We start from the raw sequence: 8,413 nt of genomic DNA, 5'->3' as shown, positions 1-8,413 counted from the left end.
TTCCCTGAGGTCTTCACTCTAGCAATCATACAAACATCTGTGCAGATTTCATGTTTAATGTAGCTTTATGTCATTTCCATCAAAATACCCAGATGTTCTATTGAAATTAAAGACAATCTCTATCCTCACGATATTTAGGTAACAAGACCAGGCCTACCTGAATCTTTCCATACATCTGAACACATAGGGAAACAAGAGTATGTCATCCATAAAGCTCCTTGGCCCTATGATATTTCAGAATATTTAGAAAGGAGTAAAAATACTTTAACCCTATCTTCTAGATTTAGAGTTGGAATAAAAGGTTTCCTAACAATATGGTTATTGTGTGGTTAAAAGAAACCACAGAAATAAGAAAAAGTGCATTTATCCTCTCATGAGTTAGTACCGAGGGTGGGCATTGGGCTCAGTGTATTTTGAGAGGCGCCTGCTAACAGCGAGAGGCGTTTCCTGGACTTACACTGTCTTCCACATCTGTGGGTACCTCAGCAACATTCTTTTCTGGTACTGAGCTTTCAGACTCTTGGTCAGGAGTATTACCTGGAGTTGCCTCTGCAGGTTTCCTGCCATGGGCAGTAGAGCTACCATAGTGGTCAGCACAGCAGTTCTAGCTGACCAGGCACTGCAGTCCTTACCCAGACTCCTGTCTTCACTTCTATCTTCTCTTGGTCCAGAGCTGGTGGGTCCTTAGCATCCATGCAAGTCTGCTTTCTCCCTGAGACTGGTTTTCTGTCTGGACTCACACTGACTCTCACTCACCGTGAAAAGCTTTGGCCATAGAGAATGATACAAGTTGCGAACACTCTGAATTGGTTGCAGTGAAATGAAGTGAGATCGATTCATGTAGATATTTATATAGATATTGTTATGAGATATATGCCACAATAAAATATCAATCAAGAAAGACATTTGCCTGAAAGACAATCAAAGTATTAAACAGAGGTTAGGGTTCATTCTGTCCACAGAAATAGGAACCATACTTAAAGCAGATTTCTATTCAAACTAATTCAAGCAAGAGAGTTATAGAGTTATTTATTCCATGTTAAGGAAGAAATTGTCAAGTGAGAATTCTTTTTATGGGTTTCTGTGATGCGTTTGGGAGGGAATTTTGCAGCTGTTGGTAATTGTTGAACACAATAATAATCTAATGCATTTGTGTTAGTCTGGGTACATTAGATAAATGATCCACAGAAACTCATATGTATAAGAGAGTTTTACATAAAGGTTAAGTGCACATCAAGAAAACATCCTAACTCAGTGGTACCCAAGCCCACAACTCCAACATTAGCCCATATGCCCAACACCAATCCACAAAGTCTTCTTCCATCTCACAAAACATGCACAATGAGGCCGATGGCAGGAAGAAAGCCAAGTAAGAGAATGTGTAAGCATCTCAGCACAGGCAGGGTCACCCCTCAGCTGTTCTAGCACTCAGGGCTTCATGGGGGTAGGTCCATGCAGCTTCTCTTAAGGGATGTTCTTGCAGGAAGTGAGCCTTGCCAGATGAAGCAGGGAACTGTCTAAGGCAGCTGCACCCTTGTCTGACCATCAGAAAACAAGTGACCCTAGAACTAGAAAGGCGAGGCTCACCAAGCCATTTATCCCTCGGCCCTTCAATTGACCCCATAAGTGTTTATCGGCCAGGTTGGCACAATAAACTATGTACCTCTCCATTGAATTATGTATGAGAAGAATGTTGAAAATATTATTTTGTAGCACATATATGATAAAAATAACTTAGAATATGACATAGTTTTCATTTTTTACTCACAATTAGAAACTGATGGAGAGTGTTGCTGGTACAACATTTCAAAAGACTAGCTAAAATATTCAATCAGAAAAGAGATTATGATATAAGCCAGAAATTTGAATTTATAAAAAGTGTTAGCAATGGAATAAATATTCTTTATTTAATATTTTATTTATTGTCTCACTTTTCCTCCAAAACTGTTTTATTGGGAGCAAATGCAGTTGTCATATCCATCCGTAGTTCAAGTGCATCAAGCAGTATTATACAACTGCTACCCCAATTAGCTTGAAAACATCATCTTCCTTTCTCAACTAGTGGCACCATCTCCCTTTATTCCACCACCACCACCACTCCACTGTAGTCCCAGAAACCCTTATTCTACTTGCTGTCTCTTTATGTGAATCAATTCTGGCTTTCATCTACCATCAAAGAGAAAAACATATCGCTGAAATTCAAGAATGCTATCCCCCAATGACAAAATACATGAGATAAACTCCAATAAGAATTTAAATTGAGGAAGCAGGCAGTCCAAGTGCAGCCAGCAGCCCTTCCTCGGAATCCATAACAGACCTAGGTGTGCTTCGGATGTGTCAGTCTGGCTACTGCAATGTGAGGATCTTGTCAGTTGACTGCCTTTCTCAGGATATTCTGGATCCAAAAGCACTCTTTAGTAGCTGGTGTCCTGCAACACGCCCTGTGGCTCATGCTGAACACGCAAACTGCTTGTCATATGCATGATATTGAATACAGCAAGAAACAACAAAAAACACCTACTCCCTGCCTTCAAGGAGATTTCAGCTCACAGCACAGCCTTATTTCTCTATGTTTGCTGTTCTTCAACTGCAGCACAAAGCAGGGATGCTTGCAAACCTCCCTCCCTGCACTGGCCACAGAGTGAAACCACTGGCTGTGAGGACTGCTGCCTACTCTGATGGTGAGCCGGCTCTGTCTCTTCTCTGTGAGCAAACTACTGTTGCACACAGAGCCTGTGTGTGAGCTGAGCTTTTGTCAGTGACTTACGACACTGGTTTAACAGAAATCAACAGTTATATGTGTGCAGTATACAAGAAGGGGAGTAATTCAACTTGAAGGGAGAATAAGGTTATTTTTATAAAAGAACCTTGTAAATTGAAGCACAATCAGGAAAAATATATTTAAAAGGAAAACCATTAACATGTTAATAAAGATTTTTAAAATAATATAAAAGATGTCACAGAAAAGGATGATATAATTAAAATGAGAATACGATATATGAAGTTTTGTGGAGACCAGGATGATGGAAAAAATAGAACAATTTTTAAAAATAGAACAATTCCTGATAATAATATGAAGTATGATTAAACACAATGCAGAATACACAGAAAACAAATTAATGGACATAAATAAACAAAACAAGATGCAAATTCAGAAATTCAATAACTATAAGCCATTGGCACCGTTGAATCCCGAATCACAGTGATTCTAGGACAGAGTAGAACTGCTCCGTAGGGTGTCAGACACTGTTAATCTTTTGGAGGAGCAAACAGCCTCATCTTTCTCGCTTGGAGGAGCTGGTGATTTCAAACTACTGACATTGAACTTTGCATCCCAATGTAAAATAGATAAAAAGATGGCAAAATGAAAACCTGTGCCAGGGGAGGCTAAGAGTTAAGTGAGAAAGCCCTAATTCCAACAGGAAATCCTCCCTGTCATCCATCTGTGCCTGTCTAAGGCTGGGTTCTCTGCGCCCCCTGCTGCCCAGTGTCTTCCCTACAGGGGAGGTTTGTGTCTGGGCTCACACTGACTTCCCCTCACTGTGCTCCTTGCACAGTAATACGTAGCCGTGTCCTCAGCGGTCACGGAGCTCAGCTGCCGGGAGAACTGATTCTTCGATGTGTCTCTGGTGATGGAGAGTCGGCTTTGGAAGGACGGGTTATAACCTGTATTACCACCATAATCTATGCACCCCATCCACTGCAGCCCCTTCCCCGAGGTCTGGCGGATCCAGCTCCAACAGTAACCACTGCTTGTTATGGAGAAACCAGAGACAATTCAGGTGAGGGACAGCTTCTGGGAGGGCTTCACCAATCCTGGACCCGACTCCTGAAGCTGCACCTGGGACAGGATGCCTGCAAATTAAAAAAAAATATTCCATGTCAGTCACTTGAAGTCATAACTATCTCCATAGACCCAGGTCGGATATCTGAATCTCTCACCTTGGGGAACTGTCACCAGGCACAGCAGAACACACAGCAATAGCATCTTTAGACCACAGCTCTGTTTCCCAAGAGACCCACAGCCCTGTCTGAAGAGAACTGATAGTTTTCCCACCCCAAGGGTGAAATTGTACCCTAGTGCCTGAAAGATAATTTGCATATGAGGGAGTCCTGTCCTTATAAACAGAAAGTGATAGAGGCCAGGCCCCCCTTTATCTTCTGAGCCCATGGTACGGTAACTGAACTCATATGTTAAGCAGGGACCCTCAGTTCTTGCTTCAGCCCCATTAACACTTTGGCAGAGTTGGGGGGTTGGGTGTTTCCAGTTTGTTAGGAGGATGCACATCCACACCCAACGTACATGGTTCTATCTCAACCATGTCACCCATGCACTCCCTCTGCAAAGGGCCAAATTACTGGTGCCTCAGCCATTGTTATCTGAGTCTTTGCCACTGGAGTTTCAGCCACAGGTGTGGGCCCTTTGGCGTGGACCGCCTCTCTCCTCTCTGGCTCCTCCCCAAGCCCCGCCCCAAGCCGGCCAGGCCCCGCCCACCCCCTCACCAGGCGCCTGTGCTGGCATCTCAGCAGAAATGGGCGGGGAAAGAGCTGCCTTGAGAGGAAGTGAAGGCAGACCCCTACCCCTCTCTGACCCCGCCAGCTCCTCCCACCCCGGGTCACGCCCAGACAGGGCCGGAAGTGGCGGTGTCTTATTCTGAACTGCAACTCACTGCAAGGATTCCACTGTCGGTACTCTGCTTGGGGTGCCAGAGAAGCGCCCACAGCCTGAGCACCCTGTTGCCGGCGCTCCCAGGTGGGAGGCTCTGGGCTCCGGGACATGTATGTGGGCAGAGGCTATTTTAGTCCAGCTGACTAGGGTGCAAGCGCCCTTTCTCTCCCCCAGGAACCCTGCAAGCGCTTCTCTTGGTGAGAGGTGGGCGGGTGTCCCTAAGGCCAGTCCTATTTCACCGCTTTCGGATTGGGTGGGGTTCATGGTGGGAGTCCCTGTTGGAGAAAGGGGACCACGGCTGGGGTTTTGGGGTCCGGGTTCCCAGATTTGTTGCTTTGTGAGTTTCCTAACCCCCCTCCCTTGTTTCCTTCCACACAGCGATGCCTGCTCCCCGAGACTCCTTGCACCTCCTCAGCTCAAAGGTGAGCCCCGGGGTCTTGTTCTGCTGACCTCCCTCTGGACCCGATCAGAGTCTGTTCTAGGCACAAGATTTCTTGCTGAGTTCGTGACAGAAACGTCTTCCCTTGCTTTAAATTATTGGTCGCGGCCCTTTTTTTTCTTAACCCCTTGTTTAGAATTCTATCTATATATTACTATGGTTTTTTAAACCATTCCCATTTCCTTTCCTTGGTATTCTTTATTGCTTCTGTTGGGTTCAGTTTGTGAAGCACAGAAGGAGTGGATATCTGGAGATGAAATAACATGCGATGGTTTGTAAGGATGTCTGGGTGGGGTCGGGGTGGGTGGCTGGCGGAGTTGGGGACTAAGAATGAAGGATTGAGGGGACTGAACACTAGAACTGAAAGTGACTAATAAGCCTTTTTAAAGGCGATTGAATCATGGTGGGAAAATAGACAATATGAAATCGATTGTGGTAATGATTTTGCAGTGCTTAAGATGGCTGAACTATGGAATTGTGGGAATTTGTGGGATATGTGGATTCAGTGCCCCAAAAAGTGTTAAAGAAAAAAAGAAAGTTCTCCATCATAAAAGCAATCTAACTAAACTATGCACAGAAGAATCAAAAAAAAAAAAACAAACTGAAACAAAGAAACAAAAAAAAAGTAATGCTAAAGTACTTGACTTCTATTTTGGGGATGAAAATGGAAGTGACCCTGAAATGGGCCCTTGGGTTATGAACGTTGTGAGACTGAAGGACAATTTACTTTACCAGAGTGCAGCGAGAGCTGGCCAGCCTGCCTGCAGGGCAACAGCAGGCGCACAGTTGCCAGGATGTCCCAGGCTTTGATGGTGGAGCAGTTTGGAATGTGCCAGTTGAGATGCCTGGTAGGCGATGAGCCCACAGTTGTCGATCAACGAGTGCACGATGTCCATGGCCCTGAATGAGATGCTGAAGTCCAAGGGGACTTACTGGAGCACCTTGTGCACATACACAAGAGTAAGTCTCTGCTGCTGCACTGGCATTTCTTACAGTGCTCCCTCTGAGCCTTAGCTAGAGTCTCCATGGACTTATCAGGGTCAAGTGGGTTGTTTGACTGGGACAGTACACCTGGCAAAGGTAATGTAGGTGTCTTAAGGTGAGCTGAGGGAGGACAGAAACCTCCCCTGGAGCAGAAGGGCTAAAGCTTGCTGGATCTTGATTTTCAGGAATATAGACTGTGAAAGCAGGACCTCCAGATTCCTCTGACCTTTTGGGTTTTCAGCAGGAATTGCTGGAAAAGTTACCACAGGGATAACTGGCTTGTGATGGCCAAGTGTTCATAGTGATGTCACTTTTTAATCCTTCAATGTTGGAATGATTTGATCTGATCTCCCCTGTAAGATGGGGGTGGAGAGAGAAGGGCTGGGTTAGAGGAGAGAGGAGGGAGGACAGAGGAGCGGAAGGAGGAGAAAGAGAGAGATTGGAGCAGCTTCCACACACCCTGATGGCCCCTAATCTGGATTCCCAGGCTGCCCCCTGCCCGACAAGGTGGGTATACCAGCCACTGAGTGGGGACTTAATTGTTTTTCTAGACACTACGTAGGTGGTCGACTGGTAGATCCTATTAGGAAAACACGTTGGAGATGCTCACATTGTGCACTGTGTGTCAGCATGCCAGTTGGATCCCTGGCCCACTGTCGGCGCTCTCCAACCCTGGGGTCCCCAGGCTCTCCCTCCTGTTCTCACAAACTTTTAAATAGTTGAGTTGGATTCCATTTTAGTTTCTTAGATCTTATCATTGTTTCAAAATGTTTCACAAAATGTCTATTTTCAATTCTATTATTTTACTTACGTGATTTTTGTGTGTACATATGTGCATGTGTGTGTACCATGCACACGTTTTTGTAGTATCCTTTTGGATCACCACTAAGGAGGTCGACCAGTAGTCTTGTTCGGAAATATGTGTGCTACCTGCCAAGTGCGTATATAAATCCGCTATTCCTGTTTGTGCCCATTTTAGCCCTGCAGCCGGGCTGGCCAGCTCACTATTCGCTAGCAAACAGCATCACCTCCTCCTCCTCTTGTGTTTTAGGAGGGTATCGGTGTGTTGGAAAGATGGTCAGCATCTTAATATATAAGAGTTAATAGTTTGGGAGTTGGAGATTAGCAGTTAATCACTAGGGATTTAAGTACCAAATTATTTTTGAGTGTTGAAATGTAGCCTACAACTTTTTTACATTTACTAGCTATAGCATTTATCACCTATTTGGCATCTTTTTATATGAAATCATCAATTTATGATGAAGAAGGAATTTTCATTTGTTTCTGGAAGTTTTTCTTCCTTTTATTAATTCTTTTTTTCTGATTAATCTAGCTAGTACAATTTTTAATATGAGTGGTGGAAATGGACACGTATGTTTATGCTGATTCTGAGGTAGTGTGAATTTTTTCCTCTTCTACATGTGAAATTTGCAGTTTTTTTCATGAATGTGTATTAGCATATTGGATTTGACCTATTTCATGTTAGATTTGTAGTTGTTTTTAACGTGAAAAGCTTTTGACTTTGTTTAGTATGTATTCTGTGTCTATTTAGATAATTGACTTTCCCCCCCATCAGTAGACATATCTGAGTGTTTATTTTCTTGTGTTAATTCAGTTCTGGGATGAATTAGAATTAATCATGATACATACTTATTTTAATATATTATCTGTCTCAGTTTCCTGCTTTTAATGTAACTTTTTCATTCAGATCCCTTATCAACACTGGTCTACAGTTTTCTTAAAGTATCATTATCTGACATTGGTCTCAGGTTACTTCTGGTCTCATAGATGGTGTTACTAAGTACTCTCTCAAAACTATTGTTATGTTGGAACCCAATAAGTTGAACTTAAACAACAAAACAGTGAAAAAAAAAAGTGTTTATTCATCTTTTGTGAATACTCTGCCAAAATTTTTAGTTTTCATGTATCATACAGTTAGGCTGGAAGTTTCTCATGACATTTTATTTTGCTTCAATTGATTATAGACCTTCTAAACATACTGAAATCCAGTGAGTTAACTATTGTCAGTCTCTTGCTCTGCTAGATCTCTGATCTTCCAGCTGAACCCTCAGTGTACAGGACTACATGATTCACAGTTTCCTTGAAAGACAAATAGCTACTCAAAACTTAGTGACTTTGGTGTATGTGCTTGGCTGGGGAGCCAATGGGGCGAAACTACCATCTGTGGGATTATGACTGAACGCCTCTAAGTCGGAATCCCGCCCAGGAGGAACGATACGGCAGCGCCGCGGAGCCTCGGTTGGCCTCGGATAGCTGGTGCTCTGCCGTCCCCGCCGGCAGGCGGGCCACGAGCGCATCCG

Source organism: Tenrec ecaudatus, unplaced genomic scaffold (assembly GCF_050624435.1).
Source record: "Tenrec ecaudatus isolate mTenEca1 unplaced genomic scaffold, mTenEca1.hap1 Scaffold_548, whole genome shotgun sequence".
In the NCBI taxonomy this organism is placed as follows: domain Eukaryota; kingdom Metazoa; phylum Chordata; class Mammalia; order Afrosoricida; family Tenrecidae; genus Tenrec; species Tenrec ecaudatus.
The sequence above is the reverse complement of the archived record's forward strand: the minus strand, read 5'-3'. Positions refer to the sequence as shown.